Here is a 9,893-nt window from a genome sequence, read left to right as displayed (position 1 = left end):
TGGGCACTGGCCCTAACCCTAAAACACTAACCCTGGGCCCTGGACCTGACCCTAAATCCCTAACCCTGGGCCCTGGCATTGATCCTAAAACCCTAACCCTGGGCCCTGGCCCTGAGCCTAAAACCCTAACCCTGGGCCCTGGCCCCGACCCTAAAACCCTAACCCTGGGCCCTGGCCCCGAGCCTAAAACCCTAACCCTGGGCCCTGGCCCTGACCCTAAAACCCTAACCCTGGGCCCTGGCCCTGACCCTAAAACCCTAACCCTGGGCCCTGGCCCTGAGCCTAAAACCCTAACCCTGGGCCCTGGCCCTGAGCCTAAAACCCTAACCCTGGGCCCTGGCCCTGAGCCTAAATCCCTAACCCTGGGCCCTGGCCCTGAGCCTAAAACCCTAACCCTGGGCCCTGGCCCTGAGCCTAAATCCCTAACCCTGGGCCCTGGCCCTGAGCCTAAAACCCTAACCCTGGGCCCTGACCCTAAAACAACCCTAACTTTGGGCCCTGGCCCTGACCCTAAAACGCCCCTAGCCCTGGGCCCTGGCCCTGACCCTAAAACAACACTAACCCTGGGCCCTGGCCCTGACCCTAAAACAACCCTAACCCTGGGCCCTGGCCCAAATTGTAATGAGGTCTGTTGGGCAAAATTCCATATAAGCATAGTATAAATTAATAAAGCAAATCGTGATAAATTAGTACGATTGACTTTCTGGAGTTTCTGACAATAAAAGTAAGGAAAATGCAGAACACAAAGACAGAGAGTAAAAAGAGAAATTAGGAAAGCATTCTACATGTTTAATAGGAAGACACTGGCCGTGTTCGTGCAGCGGCAGTATGTCGTGACGTGACATACTTTGGAGAGAAGTTAACAGATGAGGAAGTTGATAAAAATCATCAGAGAAGCAAAATACTGGTAGCGACACTCAAGGAAACCACGAAATTTCCATAACTTATGTCAGCAAAGTGGGAATATTGTACAGTGTGTGTTGAAGTTCCTATACAACATTGTTTATCTGCCGTTTCTTTGTTTGTAAGGAATGTATATACTAAGAGTTCTTCTTGCTGTCAAAAGAATATGTGTGAATAAGTCATTTTAACTTATTCTTCTGTTTTTCTTTTATCTTCCTGCCATCATCCCACAGCCTTACTTTAGAAATTTTTTCTTTAGAAAATTGAACAAGTGCCCCTTGTGGTGGCACATACCTCGAGGATGGGAGGCAGGGGTGGAAGGGTCACTTGAGGCCATTAGTTTGACACCAGCCTGGCCAACAAAGTGAGACCCCATGTCTGCAAAACAATTTAAAAATTAGCCAAGTATCGTCATGTATACCTACAGTCCCAGCTACCTCAACTTACGGAGAAAGTTCAGGGCCTGGAGAGAAGGCTGGGAGGCAGGAGCTGGGTCTAAAGAGGCCATTGTAACGATGGAGCTGTGCCTGTGGAGGCTGTTGTGAGGCAGTAGGCTCATCTGCGGAGACTGCCGTGAGGTAGGGTATGGGCCTCAATAGGCCATTGTGAGTCATGAGCTTGGTCTGTAGAGGCTGACTGGAGAGAGTTCTGGGCCTGGTGAGGCTGCCGGGAGGTAGGAGCTGGGCCAAAAGATTTAAGCACATTTACGTTTATTAGGCACTTCATTTCCATTATTACACTGGAATATATAATAAAATAATTATAGAACTCACCATAATGTAGAATCAGTGGGCGTGTTAAGCTTGTTTTCCTGAAACTGGATGGTCCCACCTGAGCGTGATGGGAGAAAGTGACAGATCAATAGGTATTAGATTCTCATAAGAACAGCGCAACCTAGATCCCTCACATGCACGGTTCACAACAGGGTGCGTTCTCCTATGAGAATCTAATGCTGCTGCTCATCTGAGAAGGTGGAGCTCAGGCGGGAATGTGAGCAAAGGGGAGTGGCTGTAAATACAGACAAAGCTTCCCTCACTCCCTCACTCGACACCACTCACCTGCTGTGTGGCTCCTTACGGCTCCATGGCTCAGGGGTTGGGGACCCCTGCTCAAGTGCATCCAAAGCGACCCTTCCCACACCAGTCTTCATAGTAGTCAAGTGCAGCAACCACTTAGCTCCCAAGGCGTGTGCCTCAGCTGGCATTTCATCACAATCAACAGTAAGTGGTAGCTTGAGTCGTTGTGAGGTCACTTCCTGGAAATCACCCTAACCCTGGGCCCCGGGCCCTGACCCTAAAACCCTAACCCTGGGCCCCGGGCCCGGACCCTGAAGCCCTAACCCTGGGCCCCGGGCCCTGACCCTGAAGCCCTAACCCTGGGCCCCGGGCCCTGATCCTAAAACCCTAACCCTGGGCCCCGGGCCCTGACCCTGAAGCCCTAACCCTGGGCCCCGGGCCCTGGCCCTGAAGCCCTAACCCTGGGCCCCGGGCCGTGATCCTGAAGCCCTAACCCTGGGCCCCGGTCCCTGACCCTAAAACTCTAACCCTGGGCCCTGGGCCCTGACCCTAAGACCCTAACCCTGGGCCCTGGCCCTGACCCTAAAACCCTAACCCTGGGCCCTGACCCTAAAATCCTAACCCTGGGCCCTGACCCTAAAACCCTAACCCTTCACCCTGACCCTAAATCCCTGACCCTGGGCCCTGACCCTAAAGCCCTAACCCTTCGCCCTTACCCTAAATCCCTAACCCTTCGCCCTTACCCTAAAACCCTAACCCTTCGCCCTTACCCTAAAACCCTAACCCTTCGCCCTTACCCTAAAACCCTAACCCTAACCCTAGTGAGCCTAGACCACACATTGCACTCCAGCCTGGGTGACAGAGCATGACTCTGTCTCAAAAAAAAAAAAAAAAGAAGAAGAAAAGACAGAGAAAAGAAAGCCAACAAGACACCATTAGGCAAACCATTGTCAGGTTATGGGAGTTTGAGAAGGAAAGTAGAGAAAGGAGAAGAAAGCTTATTTAAAGAATGGCTGAAGACTGCCTAAATCATGGGAAAGATTTGGACATCTAAATCCATGAAGCTTAAAGATTCCTAAAGAGGTTCAAACCAAATAGATACTCACCAAGTCACAATATAATCAAATAGTCAAAAGTTAAAGAAACTTTGCAGGTCAGGACAGAATCGAATAATAGATTCAAAGTGCTGAAAGAAAAAAAGTGCCAGCAACTAATACTATGTCTGACAAAGCTGTCCTTCAGAGAGAAAAAAGAAATAACGTGCTTCCTCGACAAACAAAGCTGAGGGCATTCAGGACCACTAGGTCTACCTTAAAAAAATGCTTAACGGAGTTTTTCAAGTAAAAATGAATGAAGTTGGGAGCAGTGGCTCATGCCCGTAATCCCATTTTGGGAGGCTGAGGTGGGTGGATCACCTGAGGTCGGGAGGTCAAGACCAGCCTGGCCAACATGGCAAAACCCCACCCCCAGTAAAAATACAAAAAATTAGCCAGGTATGAAGGCCACTGAGATCGTGCCACTGCACTCCAGCCTGGGTGACAAGAGTCAAACTACATTTCAAAAACAAAAAAACAAACAAAAAAAACAAAACTTGAGGCCTGGTCTTCTGCTCCTCTCCAACCCCCACTTCTCTGGGCCCAAGCCACCTGGGCTGAGGAGGGGGTGAGGTGTGAGCCCCTGCCAGGAACTCCCTGCCCGGACCAAGTACTCGGCCCCCAGGCCTGCATTCAGTGAGGCCTCCCGTGGCGTCAGCATGTTCGTGTGGAGGAATGTGGAAGGTCACTCTGTGGCCGTGTTCCCCTGGTACTCCATCCCCTTCCTGACCCCTCCCTGCAGCCACACGAGGCCCAGCAACCTGCCAGTTACTCAGTGGCCTCCAACCAGAGAAAACAACCTGCCAAGTTGGCAGCTGTTGCTCATGAGCATCCACCAGGTGGCACAGGGAGTGTTGACCCTGGGCGGCCCCCTGGAGCCACCTGCCCTGAAAGCCCAGGGCCCGCAACCCCACACACTTTGGGGGTGGTGGAACCTGTTAAAAGCTCACCTCCCACCATGGAGGAGGAGCCCTGGGCCCCTCAGGGGAGTCCCTGCTGGACAGTGAGACAGAGAATGACCATGATGATGCTTTCCTCTCCATCATGTCTCCTGACACCCAGTTGCCTCTACCACTCAGATGATGTCAGGCCCAGTCCCTCAGTGCCCTGCGCAAGGAACAGGACTCATCTTCTGAGAAGGATGGACGCAGCCCCAACAAATGGGACAAGGACCACATCGGTGGCCCATGAGTGGCGGTCATGATCTTCAGCAAGCGGCACCAGGCCCTGGCAGGGCGCACCAGGGTCACTCCAACCAGGATATCCGGACCGTCAGCCAGATGCTGACTCTGGCCCAAAGACTTCTACTCAGTATGGAGCTCCAGGCCACTTTGCAGCCCCTGGTGAGGGAGGTGTACATACCATGAATTGTGGGACCTTCAGAGCTTTTCACTTTTCGGAAAATAGCTCCTGTTGGGGCTACAAGATGGAGTGTGAAGAGGGCCTTGGGCCACAGGGAGGTGCCTGTGGACTAGGGGGAGTTCATGCACCCCTTCTTTCCCCAGAGGGGCTGGACTCAGGTGAGTATGGGGGTGGGGGCTCCTGCACTTCGACACAGGCAGCGGGAGGGTTTTCTCCCCATTCCCTCTGCACTCCCAACTTGAGCTATACTTTTTAAGAAAGTGATTCACCCTGCCTTTGCCCCCTTCCCCAGAACAGAACACGTTGATCATGGGCGATATTTTTCATTGTGCCAAACAGTTGCCATGACCGTCATTAAACCTGTTTAACACCAAATAATAAGGGAAATAAAATAAAAAAATTTGGGCTTGGTGCAGAAACTCACTCCAAATAAATCACCTACCAAAATATTTACATAATGGTGGAAATATTCCAAAATTCAATATTTTGGGATTTATACACAAAAGATAAACAAATTAGAGGCCAAGAGGCTGCCGGAAGGGAAAAACGGGGCCTGGGAAGGCCGTTGTGAGGAATGAGCTGGGCCTAAAGAGGCCACTGGCAGGCGGGAGCTGGGCCTGCCGAAGCGGCCGAGAGGCAGGAGCTTTGGACTCGGGAGGCCGCAATGAGGCGAGAGCTAGCTGGGCATGGAGAGTCCGCTGTGAGTCCGCTGTGAGTCCGGGCCCGTGCAGGCCTTCGAGAGGCAGGAGGCCGGGCCTGCAAAGGCCCACTGGAGGTCAAGTTCTGGGCCTGAAGAGGCCACCAAAAGTCAAAAGCGGGGCCTGGGAAGGCCGCCAAGAGCCATGAGCTGGTCTGGGCTGAAAGAGGCCACTGGGAGGCAGGAGGAGCGGGGCCTGGAGAGGCTGACTCGAGGAAGTTTTGCACCTGGAGAGGCCGCCGAGAGGACGGAGCTGGGCCCGGGGAGGCCGACTTGCTGCTCTTCCGGGCCCAATTCCAGGCCGACTTGACGACGACTTGGGCCTGCTGGGAGCTGGGCAGGAGCTGAGTCCAAAGACGTTGTTGGGAGGCCAGAGTCAGGCCTGGAGACGCAGCCGGGAGGAAGAGCTGGGCCCGGAGAGGATGCCGGGAGGCTGCAAGTGGGTCTGGAGAGGCCGATTTGAGGAGGCCCGGCCTCCGCCTCCCGCATGGCGGCCTCTGCAGGCAGAGCTGTTTCTCCTGGCTGCATCTCCCGCCTCCCAGCAAACAACCTTTTTTGGCTCAGCTCCCGCCTGCGTTTGTAGACCCCGAAGTTTCTGCAACCAAGCTCTTCAGACCCACATCCCACCTCCCAGTACCTGAACAGTCCCAGCTCCGGCTGGAGAACAGAGTCTGTAGGCCCCGCTGTTGCCTCCCAGGGGAGTCTCCAAGCCCAGCTCTCACCCCACCACGACCTCCCAGGCCCAAGTCGCTGCCTGCCTCACAGCAGCCCGCGTGCGACCCTGCTCCTCCCTCACGGTGGCCTGTTGAGGCAGGGGGTCACGCTGACCTCTCTCAGCGTGGGAGGGGCCGGTGTGAGGCAAGGGCTCACGCCGACCTCTCTCAGCGTGGGAGGGGCCGGTGTGAGGCAAGGGGCTGACGCCGACCTCTCTCACCGTGGGAGGGGCCGGTGTGAGGCAAGGGCTCACACTGACCTCTCTCAGCGTGGGAGGGGCCGGTGTGAGGCAAGGGGCTCACGCTGACCTCTCTCAGCGTGGGAGGGGCCGGTGTGAGGCAAGGGCTCACACTGACCTCTCTCAGCGTGGGAGGGGCCGGTGTGAGGCAAGGGGCTGACGCCGACCTCTCTCACCGTGGGAGGGGCCGGTGTGAGGCAAGGGCTCACACCGACCTCTCTCAGCGTGGGAGGGGCCGGTGTGAGGCAAGGGGCTGACGATGACCTCTCTCAGCGTGGGAGGGGCCGGTGTGAGGCAAGGGCTCACGCCGACCTCTCTCAGCGTGGGAGGGGCCGGTGTGAGGCAAGGGGCTCACGCCGACCTCTCTCAGCGTGGGAGGGGCCGGTGTGAGGCAAGGGCTCACACTGACCTCTCTCAGCGTGGGAGGGGCCGGTGTGAGGCAAGGGGCTGACGCTGACCTCTCTCACCGTGGGAGGGGCCGCTGTGAGGCAAGGGCTCACGCTGACCTCTCTCAGCGTGGGAGGGGCCGGTGTGAGGCAAGGGGCTGACGCTGACCTCCCTCAACGTGGGAGTGGCCGGTGTGAGGCAAGGGGGTGACGCTGACCTCTCTCACCGTGGGAGGGTCCGGTGTGAGTCAAGGGCTCACGCCGACCTCTTCTGTGTGGGAGGGGCCGGTGTGAGGCAAGGGGCTCATGCTGACCTCTCTCAGCGTGGGAGGGGCCGGTGTGAGTCAAGGGCTCACGCCGACCTCTTCTGTGTGGGAGGGGCCGGTGTGAGGCAAGGGGCTCATGCTGACCTCTCTCAGCGTGGGAGGGGCCGGTGTGAGGCAAGGGGCTCACGCCGACCTCTCTCAGCGTGGGAGGGGCCAGTGTGAGGCAAGGGGCTCACGCCGACCTCTCTCAGCGTGGGAGGGGCGGGTGTGAGGCAAGGGGCTCACGCCGACCTCTCTCAGCGTGGGAGGGGCCGGTGTGAGGCAAGAGGCTGACGCTGACCTCTCTCACCATGGGAGGGGCCGGTGTGAGGCAAGGGCTCACGCCGACCTCTCTCAGCGTGGGAGGGGCCGGTGTGAGGTAAGGGGGTGACGCTGACCTCTCTCACCGTGGGAGGGGCCGGTGTGAGTCAAGGGCTCACGCCGACCTCTCTCAGCGTGGGAGGGGCCGATGTGAGGCAAGGGGCTCACGCTGACCTCTCTCAGCGTGGGAGGGGCCGGTGTGAGGCAAGGGCTCACGCTGACCTCTCTCAGCGTGGGAGGAGCCAGTGTGTGGCAGGGGCTCATGCCTCTGGGCAGGGTACCAGAGGCATGGGCATCAACAGGCCACCGTGAGGGAGGAGCTGGGCCGCATGCGGGCTGCTGGGAGGCAGGCAGGGACTTGGCCCCGGGTGGCCGCCGTGGGGGCGAGAGCTGGGCCTGGAGAGGCCCCTGGGAGGCAAGAGCGGGACCTGCAGAGGCCGTTCTCCAACCATTGCTGGGCCCGTACAGGCCACCGGGCGGCAGGAATGAGGCCCAAAGAACTTGGCTGGAGAAAGTTCGGGACCTACAAAGGCGGTTGGGAGCTGGGCAGGAGTTGAGCCAAAAGAGCTTGCTTACTTGCTGGGAGGCACGGCTGGGAGATGCTGACTTCAGGACAACTTGGGCCTGCAGAGGTCACCGGGAGGCCCAAGCTTGGCGTGGAGGAGCCCACCGACCGGAGACCATTTGGGGCCTGCAGGTGCCATTGGAGGGCAGGAGCTCATCGTGGAGGGGGCACCGTGAGGCCTGACCTGGGCCTGGGGAGCTTGGCTTGAGGAAGCTGTGGGCCGACCAAGGACGCCAGGAGATGGGTAGGCACTGAGTCCAAAGACGTTGTTGAGAGGCAGGAGTCGGGCCTGGAGACACAGCCAGGAAGAGGAGCTTGGCCCGGAGAGGACGCCTGGAGGGTGCAAGTGGGTCTGGAGAGGCCGACTTGAGGAGGTTCTCAGCCCGGAGAGGCCGCCGGAAGGGAAAAACTGGGACTGGAAAGGCTGTTGTGAGGAATGAGCACCATGGGCCTGAAGAGGCCACTGGCAGGCGGGAGCTGGGTGTGTAGAAGCTGCTGAAAGGTTGGGAGCTTGGCTTGGGGGGTCCACAGTGAGGCAGACGCTGGGCCTGAAGAATCTGCTTAAAAAGATTTAAGCACATTTACATTTATTAGGCACTTTATTTCCATTATTACATATATCTAAATATATATATACGTATTATATATCCGATATATAATAAAATAACTATACAACTCACCATAATGTAGAATCAGTGGGCGTGTTAAGCTTGTTTTCCTGAAACTGGATGGTCCCACCTGAGCGTGATGGGAGAAAGTGACAGATCAATAGGTATTAGATTCTCATAAGAACAGCGCAACCTAGATCCCTCACATGCACGGTTCACAACAGGGTGCGTTCTCCTATGAGAATCTAATGCTGCTGCTCATCTGAGAAGGTGGAGCTCAGGTGGGAATGTGAGCAAAGGGGAGTGGCTGTAAATACAGACGAAGCTTCCCTCACTCCCTCAATCGACACCACTCACCTGCTGTGTGGCTCCTTACGGCTCCATGGCTCAGGGGTTGGGGAACCCTGCTCAAGTGCATCCAAAGTGACCCTTCCCACACCAGTCTTCATAGTAGTCAAGGGCAGCAACCACTTAGCCCCCAAGGCATGTGCCTCAGCTGGCATTTCATCACAATCAACAGTAAGTGGTAGCTTGAGTCACTGTGAGGTCACTTCCTGGAAATCACCCTAACCCTGGGCCCTGACCCTAAAACCCTAACCCTGGGCCATGACCCTAAAACCCTAACCCTGGGTCCTGACCCTAAAACCCTAACCCTGGGCGCTGACCCTAAAACCCAGACCCTGGGCCCTGACCCTAAAAACCTAACCCTGGGCCCAGGCCCTGACCCTAAAACCCTAACCCTGGGCCCTGACCCTGACCCTAAAACCCTAACCCTGGGCCCTGGCCCTGACCCTAAAACCCTAACCCTGGGCCCAGGCCCTGACCCTAAAACCCTAACCCTGGGCACTGGCCCTAACCCTAAAACCCTAACCCTGGGCCCTGGACCTGACCCTAAAACCCTAACCCTGGGCCCTGGCACTGATCCTAAAACCCTAACCCTGGGCCCTGGCCCTGAGCCTAAAACCCTAACCCTGGGCCCTGGCCCTGACCCTAAAACCCTAACCCTGGGCCCTGGCCCTGAGCCTAAAACCCTAACCCTGGGCCCTGGCCCTGAGCCTAAAACCCTAACCCTGGGCACTGGCCCTGAGCCTAAAACCCTAACCCTGGGCCCTGACCCTAAAACAACCCTAACTTTGGGCCCTGGCCCTGACCCTAAAACACCCCTAGCCCTGGGCCCTGGCCCTGACCCTAAAACAACCCTAACCCTGGGCCCTGGCCCTGACCCTAAAACAACCCTAACCCTGGGCCGTGGCCCAAATTGTAATGAGGTCTGTTGGGCAAAATTCCATATAAGCATAGTATCAATTAATAAAGCAAATCGTGATAAATTAGTACGATTGACTTTCTGGAGTTTCTGACAATAAAAGTAAGGAAAATGCAGAACACAAAGACAGAGAGTAAAAAGAGAAATTAGGAAAGCATTCTACATGTTTAATAGGAAGACACTGGCCGTGTTCGTGCAGCGGCAGTATGTCGTGACGTGACATACTTTGGAGAGAAGTTAACAGATGAGGAAGTTGATAAAAATCATCAGAGAAGCAAAATACTGGTAGCGACACTCAAGGAAACCACGAAATTTCCATAACTTATGTCAGCAAAGTGGGAAGATTGTACAGTGTGTGTTGAAGTTCCTATACAACATTGTTTATCTGCCGTTTGTTTGTTTGTAAGGAATGTATATACT

At 56.0% G+C, this 9,893-nt stretch overlaps 2 long non-coding RNA genes across 3 annotated transcripts in view; both read right to left on the bottom strand.

Annotated features, from left to right (window-relative positions):
• Window positions 1–533: 533 nt before the first annotated feature.
• LOC134759264 (uncharacterized) overlaps window positions 534–9,893 on the bottom strand; it is a 32,145-nt gene continuing 22,785 nt past the window's right edge. Inside the window, exons 1-3 of one of the 2 annotated variants that reach the window (XR_010135343.1) lie at window positions 3,964–4,744; window positions 1,677–1,734; window positions 534–1,583 (exon numbers count right to left, since the gene is read on the bottom strand). This is a non-coding gene — a long non-coding RNA (uncharacterized lncRNA). Of the gene's footprint in view, window positions 1,584–1,676; window positions 1,735–3,963; window positions 4,745–9,893 lie in introns of those variants that run through there. The other variant, XR_010135342.1, reaches the window with a different exon arrangement.
• LOC134759265 (uncharacterized) lies at window positions 4,825–8,561 on the bottom strand. The gene is made up of 3 exons (XR_010135344.1): window positions 8,282–8,561; window positions 6,919–8,158; window positions 4,825–6,385 (listed from the first exon to the last, which is right to left on the bottom strand). It is a non-coding gene; the product is annotated as an uncharacterized lncRNA (long non-coding RNA).

The sequence above is a fragment of the Gorilla gorilla genome, chromosome 8 (genome assembly GCF_029281585.2).
Source record: "Gorilla gorilla gorilla isolate KB3781 chromosome 8, NHGRI_mGorGor1-v2.1_pri, whole genome shotgun sequence".
In the NCBI taxonomy this organism is placed as follows: domain Eukaryota; kingdom Metazoa; phylum Chordata; class Mammalia; order Primates; family Hominidae; genus Gorilla; species Gorilla gorilla.
This window is presented reverse-complemented; position numbering and strand designations above follow the sequence as displayed.